The sequence below is a fragment of the Moschus berezovskii genome, chromosome 8 (genome assembly GCF_049115385.1).
Source record: "Moschus berezovskii isolate FMDL1 chromosome 8, NW_MosBer_1.0, whole genome shotgun sequence".
NCBI classification, from domain to species: domain Eukaryota; kingdom Metazoa; phylum Chordata; class Mammalia; order Artiodactyla; family Moschidae; genus Moschus; species Moschus berezovskii.
Genome location: NC_142467.1, coordinates 85824929 through 85836663, shown reverse-complemented (window position 1 = coordinate 85836663; position 11735 = coordinate 85824929). Strand labels below are relative to the sequence as shown.

At 43.7% G+C, this 11735-nt stretch overlaps 1 non-coding gene across 1 annotated transcript; it reads left to right on the top strand.

Annotated features, from left to right (window-relative positions):
- The first annotated feature begins 10029 nt into the window (after window positions 1-10029).
- LOC129559718 (U6 spliceosomal RNA) lies at window positions 10030-10136 on the top strand. Its single transcript, XR_008686648.1, has one exon. It is a non-coding gene; the product is annotated as a U6 spliceosomal RNA (small nuclear RNA).
- The last annotated feature ends 1599 nt before the right edge of the window (window positions 10137-11735 follow it).

Genomic DNA, 11735 nt, shown 5'->3' with positions numbered 1-11735 from the left:
GAGGGAAGTTGAGAATATTCAAGTGAAAATGAAAACCACACTTGGCGGTAATTGACTTTTTTTTTTTTAACATGTGAGGTTTAAAGGAGAAGCTGCTGGCTGTAGGCCCACAGAATGCAAGAGCACACTTGGAAGCTCCCGGACTGGATCAATCATACCTGGAAGAGTCCGAGCTGCGGCAGGAGCCTGGGCCTGCCAAGCATCACAGCTGCAGAGGAGTTTCTTCACTTCCAGACCCGTTCCTGTATCTGCCCTGGACATTCCTACGTCTGTGCCATCAATCACGCGGTTTCCTACACCTGGAATGTCCTTTCCACTTCTCAATCCTACGATCACTCAAGGGTCAGCCAAAATAGCATTCTTTCCCTTTCCTAGCGCCCAGCTGGAGGGATGCTGCTGAGGCAAACCAAGCTGATTTTAAAGGGATGGTTGCAGACACACCTCTCAGATGTTTGACCAGACCAGGGGTAGGGGATATGGATCAGAAACATAACACAACTCTCATCGCCAGAAGGGAGAAGACCAGAAAAATGGTATTAAGGGAAAAATACCATCCCTACTGCTAACTACATTCTATAAGTTTAAACTTCCTAGATCACCTGATGATCTTCTTGAATATCAAAGAAGTCATTTTAAAAATAATTATTTAGGTAATGAATTCCAGTTGAGCTATTTTAAATCCTAAAAGACGATGCTGTGAAAGTGCTACAGTCAATATGTCAACAAATTTGGAAAACTCAGCAATGGCCACAGGATTGGAAAAGGTCAGTTTTCATTCCAATCCCAAAGAAAGGCAATGCCAAAGAATGCTCAAACTACCGCACAATTGCACTCATCTCACACACTAGTAAAGTAATGCTCAAAATTCTCCAAGCCAGGCTTCAGCAATATATGAACCGTGAACTTCCAGATGTTCAAGCTGGATGTAGAAAAGGCAGTGGAACCAGAGATCAAATTGCCAACATCCCCTGGATCATCAAAAAAGCAAGAGAGTCCCAGAGAAACATCTATTTCTGCTTTATTGACTATGCCAAAGCCTTTGACTGTGTGAATCACAACAAACTGTGGAAAATTCTGAAAGAGATGGGACTACCAGACCACCTGTCCTGCCTCTTGAGCAACCCATATGCAGGTCAGGAAGCAATTGTTAGAACTGGATATGGAACAACAGACTGGTTCCAAATAGGAAAAGGAATACATCAAGGCTGTATAATGTCACCCTGCTTATTAAACTTATATGCAGAGTACATCATGAGGAACGCTGGGCTGGAAGAAGCACAAGTTGGAATCAAGATTTCTGGGAGAAATATCAATAACCTCAGATATGCAGATGACACCACCCTTATGGCAGAAAGCGAAGAAGAACTAAAGAGCCTCTTGATGAAAGGGAAAGAGGAGAGTGAAAAAGTTGGCTTAAAGCTCAACATTCAGAAAACTAAGATCATGGCATCTAGTCCCACCACTTCATGGCAAATAGATGGGGAAACAGTGGCTGAATTTTTTTGGGGGGGCTCCAAAATCACTGCAGATAGTGACTGCAGTCGTGAAATTAAAAGATGCTTACTCCTTGGAAGGAAAGTTATGACCAACCTAGACAGCGTATTAAAAAACAGAGATATTACTTTGTCAACAAAGGTCCATCTATGGTTTTTCCAGTAGTCATGAATGGATGTGAGAATTGGACTATAAAGAAAGCTGAGCGCAGAAGAATTGATGCTTTTGAACTGAGGTGCTGGAGAAGACTCTTGAGAGTCCCTTGGACTGCAAGGAGATCCAACCAGTCCATCCTAAAGGAGATCAGTCCTGGGTGTTCATTGGAAGGACTGATGTTGAAGCTGAAGCTCCAATACTTTGGCCACCTGATGCAAAGAGCTAACTCACTTGAAAAGACCCTGATGCTGGGAAAGATTGATGGCGGGAAGAAAAGGGGACAACAGAAGATGAGATGGTTGGATGGCATCACCGACTCAATGCACTTGAGTTTGGGTAAGCTCCAGAAGTTGGTGATGGACAGGGAGGCCTGGCATGCTGAGGTTCACGGGGTCGCAAAGAGTTGGACACAACTGAGCAACTGAACTGAACTGAATGGCGCTAGTGGTTTTAACACCTTAATTCAAAGCTATGGACTCTCCTGGGACCTCCCTGGTGATCCAGTGTTTTACGACTCTGTTGCCAAAGCAGGGGACCCAGGTTTGATCCCTGGTCAGGGAACTAGGTTCCACATGTGGCAACTAAGAGTTCACATGCTGCAAATAAAAATCCCACATGGCGCAACAAATATCTAAGATCCGCTGTGTCGCATCTAAGACCTGGCACAGCTGAAGTTATGGCCTCTCTTCACAAACTATTCTTCTACAATTATTATGGGAAAAACGCTTTGGGATACACATTTTTTCTCTTCTAGTCTGACATTTAATTTTTGTTGAATTGCTATTCATTGCTTCTTCTGATGACTTCTAAGGAAATGTTTGTATTACCTAAAATAGCTGCTTCCCAATGTTTTAAAAGTCATGCCCATAAAAATAATCTATTTCGGAATACAGACGCAAAAGTCTGAGTCAGCCATATCCCCAGTCCCTCTGCACAGGGAGCATATTGATTTATTCATTTATCTATTCAACCATCCCTCCATCATCCATCCCTCTATTCCCTGCTATTTGCAGTACCATAGGCAACCATTCTGATGCGTTAAAGGTATCTTGTCTTCTGTGTTACTATAAAGAGTAGGGTTATCCTGCATGCCTGCATCTTTAACCTGTGTAAGTGACGTCAGGATGCCACCCTCGTTCTGTTTCTTCCTTCATTTCCTCAGCCTGGCCTTGGAGACCTACAGCGTTGCTGTGTGCACTTCTGGTCTGTTACTCAGGACTTCACGGTGGTCATCTCCTGCATCAGCACCCATCCCCAGTGACAGGCACCCTGATTGCATGGATTCCTGTCTCTCAACACTGATCTTGGTGAATACCCTCATATGTGCCCCCGAGAGGGAAGTGCGGGTCACAGGGTACCTAGACATTCATCACAGTGACGTACCCCATACTGCTCTCTAGACTACTACCTGTGTTGTGCTAAGTCACTTCAGTGGTGTCCAACTCTTTGCAACCCAATGGACTGTAGCCCACCAGGCTCCTCTGTCCATGATATTCTCCAGGCAAGAATACTGGAGTGGGTTGCCATGCCCTCCTCCAAGGGATCTTCCCGACCCAGGGATCGAATCTGGGTCTCTTATGTCTCCTGCACTGGCAGACAAGTTCCTTACCACTAGCACCACCTGGGAAGCCCTCTAGACTGCCTATGCTCGTCTAAAAGCTGGACATAAGGTGTCTTAGAGGCCACCAGTGAAGGAGTCTTTTGGGCCTAGAAAAGAAAACAACAGTCTCAAAGGGCCTTGCTGAATCACCTAACTTCGGAGAAAACAAAACAGAACTTTAGGTCCCACCCTGATGCTCCAGGCTGGTTGCATCTATCTGGGACTTATCACCCCCTGTCCAGAAACCTTCCACCCCCTACACCTGCCTGAAAGACTTATCATCCCCTGCCCAACTACAAATGCCATCTCAACTAAAGAATACCCAAACCATCCCGCCTGATTAACGTTTTCCTTATGGCTTCCACAAACCTCCCTATAAATATGGAGCCTCCCTGATCCCTCTAGGCGCTCAGCCTGGTCGTTAGGCCGACTCGCCCCCTCCTTGCCTGAATAAAGGTAACCTACTTCTGTTGAGGTCGTCTTTCCTTTTTCTGCCTCGGCCCGAACTATACCTTACAACCAGCACTTGGCATGAAAAGGAGAATACTTGCACAGCACACTGGGGTGAGAAGGTGGCACTGCTCCTTAGAAGAAAATGGGTCCCTGGACTCTGTGGCCACACCCTTGCAGCCTCCCTAAGGGCAGAAGCATCCATACCTCTTAGCCTGTAAGCCCTTTCTAAGCATGTCTCTGCAGCACTGGGCTTCCCGGGTGACTCAGACAGTAAAGAATCTACCTGCAATGTGGGAGATCCAGGTTTGATTCCTGGGTTGGGAAGTTCCCCTGGAGACGGGAATGGCAACCCACTCCGGTATTCTTGCCTGGAGAATCCCATGAAGAGATGAGCCTGGCAGGCTATAGTCTGTGGGGTTGCAAAGAGTCGGACACGACTGAGCAAATTTCTGTCTGTCTCTGCAGCAGCACACAGATGAGGAAATGCCCGAAGAGGGTACTCCCTCCCCATCTCCCACTGTCTTCTCAAGTGTTCAGTCTCAGGATTCTGTGGAATGAGAAGCAACTGTTACACTTCTAAGGCTGGCACTTACTGTGCCCGCATCCCCAGGGCCTCTGATGCTACTGTCTACCATCCTGCCACAGTCCTGGACCAACTGTGGTCACTTACAGCTTAAGGGACAAGTAAACTCTAAGAATAGGATAGCCAGAGCCCCACAGTAGAGGGTGTGAGGAGCAGCTGGAATCCAGGCCTGCTTGTCTACAAACCAGTTTCTTTGTACACCCCCCTGGAAGATGCTGCAAGAACAAAGGGCAGAAATAAGGCTGTGGGAGAAGGGGAACATTATGTGCAGACCTAGAGACTCCGAGACTGGGCAGCGCAGATTCCTAGAAGAGCATGGGTCCCTTCCTTTTGCTCTGGTACCCCAGGTATCTGGGATTTCAGTCTGGCAGTTGAGATACAAACATATCAACTGTGTTTGGAATAATCTGATGATCTAAGAATCAGGGCACTTGCTTTGATACATTTCTTTTTCTATTTGGTGTTTTGTTTTCCTTCAGAGTTGTAAATTGAGTGACTAATGTGTTTTCACAGTCTGTGGGTTGAGGTTGGCAGAGGGAGTAAATTAGGCTTTTTTTTTTTTTTCTGTTACTAAATAATGGGGAAAAAAGTCAATTTTTTTTAGAGAATTATTAAAAAAACAATCCCAGCTGATGGGATGATAAGGAGATAAATAGTTCAAGAGATGACATCTTCATTTATTCATGTAAAATATAAGTGCTTGTTGCAGTCCAGAGTGAGGATTTCCAGGACTCCCATACATACTAAATTCTGGGAGGGTCTTCCATGGTGGCCCGTGTGCCAGTGCAGGGGGCTAGGTTCAATCTCGGATTGGGGAACTAGATCCCACATGCTGCAACTAAGAGTTTGCATGCCACCCACATACTGCAATAAAGACCTGGTTCAGCCAAATAAATCAGTTCTGGGAGAGAAAGAAACATTTGCTTATATGTGTCTCTAGAAATGAAGACAGCTTATTAACCAGGCAGGAAACTATCTGTGCAGGCCTACAGTTCGCAGTTTCTAACAACACCAGGAACTGCAGATGGAGGGGGCTGACACAGTCTCCTTCCTAGTAATGAAGTGTTCAAATCCAGGGTCATCGCAGGCATACTGAGCTCTTCTCTGGATTTCCTGAAAAACATTTTGACAGTCTTTTCACCTCGGGACTTGCATTAGATGTATCATGCCCAGTATACCATATAGCTATAGGAAACAGACTTAGGACATTCATGTGAGACAAAAAAAAAATAGGTCTTTAAACAAGCACAGGCTACCAAACTAGTGACTCCAACAGTTGTACTTATGTGAGTAATATAGGCATTGTTAATTATGGTTTTCCATCTTTACATTTAGAAAGACTGTAGATAGTATTTTTGGATGTGATGAAGGACAGTGATGTCAAAATATATGTACATGTGTCTATATATACACACACACACACACATAAGAAAGAACAGAAGCCAATTAATATCCATGGCATAGAACAATAAATATACATCTGAGACCTTTAAAACTTTTTTCAATTCTATTTTAAAAGCAAATTAAATAAGAGCTCTGTCTTTGATTGTATGTTTATAGTAATTGCAAGTTGTCTGTCTCTCACAAATCTCCCACTGCATATTAAGATGCCAGACTCATCCTCTATTTTTCCTTTGGTCATGTCTCTGACTCATGTCACTGCACCAAGCCTTAATTTTTTAAAATCTTGGAAATAGAGTATTAGGAAAGAACATAACACTTAATGTGTTCATCGCTGTACTATGGAAAATAAACAAAGCTTGACTTTCATTGTAACACGTGGTTATTGTATTAAAGTCGATGTGTGGTGGGCAGTGAACCACTCCCCCCTCTCCTCCCTCCTCACTTCTCCTTAAGAACTTTCTAGTGTTCCCAGATGAGTGGGTTCTCCTAAGTCTCGTTTCTGGTGCACGGTTCTGTCCGACAAGAATGGCTGACCCTGAGCAAAGAGGGACAATCGGTTTCTCTTCCCCAGGAGGTACCTTTTGACCAAGAAGTGTTTGAAGCAGCAAGCCCTCTAAGGAGAAAGTCCCTGACTGTGTCTGGGTTCACTGAGGTCCCCAGAGATGCCCTGGTTGTGCCACTGCAAGGCTTGCTGCCCACTCTCCCCTGCACTCAAGGCCATGCTTGACTATTCTCATACAAGGGCCTCCACCCTTCAGTTTTTTGCTCACGTTCTCTTTGTTTTTGTTCACTTGTAAGCAGAGAAAACTCTTAACACAACACCCATGTTTAATATGACTTTATTTCCATACTAGCATGGAATTTATGGTTTCTGGTAGGATGAAGATCATATACTTATCTTCTACCTGACACTGTCCTTTATGAAGAACCCCAAACAACCTCAGCTGACATGTTTAGAATTATCTGAAGTAGGTTAAAGCAGTATGGTTAAAGCAGGGTGGCTCAGTGGTAAAGAATTCACCTGCAATGCACACAACATGAGTTCGATCCCTGGGTCAGGAAGATCCCCTGGAGGAGGAAATAGCAACCCACTCCAGTATTCTTGCCTGGAGAATCCCATGGACAGAGAAACCTGGTGAGTTCCAGTTCATGGGGTCGCAAAAGAATCAGACGTGACAGTGACTAAACAACAACAAAGCAGTATAAGAGAAAATAATTTAAGGAATTTGTAGGGAAATGTGGGGTTTATTAATCTGTACACTAACTTTTAAAAAGTCCTTTAGACTTTCTTTTAGAATCTCAGCATCACCCAGGAGACTATTTGTGAGCCATCATTAAAAGCCGGAGAAGGCAATGGCAAGCTACTCCAGTACTCTTGCCTAGAAAATCCCATGGATGGAGGAGCCTGGTAGGCTGCAGTCCGTGGGGTCGCTAAAGGTCGGACACGACTGAGCGACTTCACTTTCACACGTTGGAGAAGGAAATGGCAACCCACTCCAGTGTTCTTGCCTGGAGAATCCCAGGGACGGGGGAGCCTGGTGGGCTTCCGTCTATGGGGTCACACAGAGTCGGACACGACTGAAGTGACTTAGCAGCAGCAGCAGCAGCATTAAAAGCCATTCAACTTCCTATAACCGAAGGAAAGTTTTCATTTTGGCTTAAACACCAGGTATAAATGTCTTTGCTGACCCACTCAGGATTTAAAAGTGCTAAGTCATTTTATGGCAATGAGGTTTCAAAAAATTTTAAAAAGCAGGAAACAGAGCAGAACTCTCACCAACACATGCAGACTAGGGTTGCAGCCACAAAATACGTAGTATCCTGTTCTGCCACATTCATCGGACTGGATTATATTGTCTCATAGGTTCACTTAACTCTGAAAAGTGAAAGTGAAAGTTGCTCAGTCCTGTCTGACTCTTTATGACCCCATGGTCTGTATAGTCCATGGAATTCTCCAGGCCAGAATACTGGAATGGGGAGCCTTTCCCTTCTCCAGGGGATCTTTCCAACCCAGGGATCAAACCCAGGTCTTCAGCGTTGCAGTTGGATTCTTTACCAGCTGAGGCACAGGGGAAACCCTGGGAGTTTAGTGTGGGAGTTGGAGAAGGAAATGGCAACCCACTCCATTGTTCTTGCCTGGAGAATCCCAGGGACAGCAGAGCCTGGTGGGCTGCCATCTATGGAGTCGCACAGTCGGACATGACTGAAACGACTTAGCAGCAGCAGTGTGGGAGTGGGCAGTGTAATTAACCCAGAGTCTTTAATTCTTCTGAAGTTCAGATGAAAGCAACCATTTAGGTTTTGTCTAACATTTAGGGTGTGTTTCCAATTACACTAATATCAAAGCAAGCACCTCTGGATTCTTCTTCAGGATCTCTATCATGAAAACTGAGTGAATGTACAGTTCTGCTCCTCCCAGGCCCACCCCCTGCCTCTGGAAGCAGCAATATCTTGCTGAACCTGAAAATCTCTATTGAGGGCACAAGTAGGCATCACAGAACTTATCTGATCTTCGTTTTGCCCCAAAATGAATGGCTTAACCCTGGGGACAGTGTTGGGTAAGATTAGACACAGTGACTTGCCTTGGAGTTCCAATCCTTCCCAAACTAGAACATTCTTTTATTGACCTTAACCCCCTCCCACCAATTCATTAAGGTTCTTTAATCCTCAAGTAATTGTTTATGAGATAGTAAACGAATTCTTAGGCTTACCTTTTTGTGAAGATGTCTTAAAAGCTCACACCCTCCCTGGCTTAAATGAGAAATTCAAACATGTCCTAGGGATCTTCTGGTTGAGTTCAGAAACAAGTCTAATTGTCAGCCTGAACTGCCAATTCTCATCATGCTGTCAACGAGTCCTTGAGTGTTAGAACATCATCCAGTTCATCTTTGCATCCCCTAGCACCTACCATCATGTGGGCTATATTAAGAAGCTCAATAAATAAATATTTGTCAAATGAACATATCCTTTTTATCTTTACTATTAGAATTGAGTTTTCAAAGGGAGTAAGAACTATATAGACTTAAACTTTAGATTCCACCCCATACAGACAAATTTCATGCACAGGGAAACAACTTCAGACATACCACAACACATATTTATTGAATTAAAGAAAAAGTAGTAAGTTTGGCAAATACAGAAAGATTTCAGTATTCAGTCAAACTGTAGTGCCTGAACAATGTATTAAAAGACCACTCAAAAACTCAGGACTCTGCACCTGGAACCAGAAGAGTGTCCCCCAGAGTGAACCCCAGGGTGCTGGGGGAGGAGGATGGGGGTGGGGTTGGGGATGTGGAGGAAAGTCTCAAATGAGAGGTGGAACCAACTGAAGCTACAATGACCGGATGAGAGTCAGCCCCTCCCACCTCCACAGGGCTTCCTAAATAGTCACCACCCCCAGGTTCTTTAAATGGACGATAGTCAAACCAAAACTGTCGTCAAAGCTGTTAGGCTTTTTCCCTTGTTCTTTTTGCACCTGAGGCATAGCAGGGAAAATAAAATGACAATATAAACCACAATAAAATAGTGCCCTAGAAGGAGTGACTTATTTATCACCTTTGGCAAGTAGCCGCTGGATGGTTTAACTCAGCATCTCTCCTGCTCTGTAGTTTGTGTGAGCGGAGGATTGATTGCATTCCTTCTCTGCATAAGCTTTCACTCATCTGCCTCTGAAAATAACTCTTTATCTGGAGTTTAAGTGAGACCAGGTCTAATGGAATCTCGTATGTGAAATTTTTTAAAATAAGAAAACAAGAAACAAAACCCTAGGACAGCAAGCGCCCCTGGATTGTATACTTTAAAATCATCAATCATTAAGTTTATGCTATGCGAATTTCACCTCAATTAGAAACAAGAATGTCTCGAGCAACCACAATTTGATGTTAAAATCTTTTAGGGTCCTGAAATTTGTCCATCCTGCTTTGTGTCTGTAAAGGGATGTGATTAGTCCGACTTTTTGTGACCCATGGACTATATAGCCTGCCAGGCTCCTCAGTGCATGGGATTCTCCAGGCAAGAATACTGGAATAAGTTGTCATGCCCTCTTCCAGTGGATCTTCCCAACTCAGGGAAGAACCCAGATTTCCCGCATTGCAGGCGGATTCTTTACCCTCTGAGTCACCAGGGAATACCTGTAAAGGGATGGACCAGACCGATATGAATTTGGCACTATGAGGAAGTCCTGGACTCGGAATCTTAAGCTTACAGCCCCAGCTCTTCTACATCTTGGGAATCTTTTAAACTCTCTCTGCCTTTGTAAAAAAATAAAACTCCCAATTGGAAATCTCTGGTCATTTGGGTCTCCACAAGAAGTAAATTGGTTTATTTACAAGCAAGAGATGTGCTCATTTTTTCAGCACATATACTAAAATTAGAACAATACAGACAAGATGAGCATGGCCCCTGCCCGAGGATGACATGCAAATTCATGAAGCATTCCATATTAAAAAAAAAAAGGAAGAATTATTTACATCTTCATTATCTTTCAAAAGAGCTGCTTTCACATTTCATCATCAGTTAAGTCTAGAGATCCAGTGCTTTTAGCTTCTCTTCTTTTCAAAGCTATTTGTAAGGCCTCCTCAGACAGCCATTTTGCTTTTTTGCATTTCTTTTTCTTGGGGATGGTTTTGATCCTTGTCTCCTGTACAATGTCACAAACCTCTGTCCATAGTTCATCAGGCACTCTTGTCTATCAGATCTAGTCCCTTAAATCTCTTTCTCATTTCCACTGTATAATCATAAGGGATTTGATTTAGGTCATATCTGAATGGTCTAGTGGTTTTCCCTACTTTCTTCAATTTATGTCTGAGCTTGGCAACAAGGAGTTCATGATCTGAGTCACAGTCAGCTCCCAGTCTTGTTTTTGCTGACTGTATAGAGCTTCTCCACTTTTGGCTGCAAAGAATATAATCAGTCTGGTTTCCATGTTGCCCATCTGGTGATGTCCATGTGTAGAGTCTTCTCTTGTGTTGTTGGAAGAGGGTGTTTGCTATGAGCAGTGCATTCTCTTGGCAGAACTCTATTAGCCTTTGCCCTGCTTCATTCTGTACTCCAAGGCCAAATTTGCCTGTTACTCCAGGTGTCTCTTGACTTCCTACTTTTGCATTCTAGTCCCCTATAATAAGAAGGACATCTGTTTTGAGTGTTAGTTCTAAAAGGGCTTGTAGGTCTTCATAGAACCATTCAACTTCAGCTTCTTCAGCATTAGTGGTCAGGGCATAGTATTACCATGATATTGAATGGTTTGCCTTGGAAATGAACAAAGATCATTCTGTCATTTTTGGGATTGCATCCAAATAATGGTCATCTGAGTTAAATTCATCCATTCCAGTCCATTTTATTTCGCTGATTCCTGAAATGTACACGTTCACTCTTGCCATGTCCTGTTTGACCACTTCCAATTTGCCTTGATTCATGGACCTAACATTCCAGGTTCCTATGCAATATTGCTGTTTACAGCATCGGACCTTGCTTCCATCACCAGTCACATCCACAACTGGGTGTTGTTTTTGCTTTGGTTCAGTCTCTTCATTCTTTCTAGAATTATTTCTCCACTGATCTCCAGTAGCATACTGGGCACTTACTGACCTGGGGAGTTCATCATTCAGTGTCTTATCTTTTGGCCTTTTCATACTGTTCATGGGGTTCTCAAGGCAAGAATACTGAAATGGTTTGCCATTCCCTTCTCTAGTGGACCACATTTTGTCAGAACTCTCCACCATGACCCGTTCATCTTGGGTGGCCCTACACGGAATGGCTCATAGTTTCATTGAGTTAGACAAAAGCAAAAGAGAAAAGGAAAGATATACTCATTTGAATGCAGAGTTCCAAAGAATAGCAAGGAGGGATAAGAAAGCCTTCCTCAGTGATCAGTGCAAAGAAATTGAGGAAAACAATAGAATGGGAAGACTAGAGATCTCTTCAAGAAAATTAGAGATACTAAGGGAGCATTTCATGCTAAGATGGGCACCATAAAGGACAGAAATGGTATGGACCTAACAGAAGCAGAAGATATTAAGAAGAGGTGGCAAGAATACACAGAAGAAC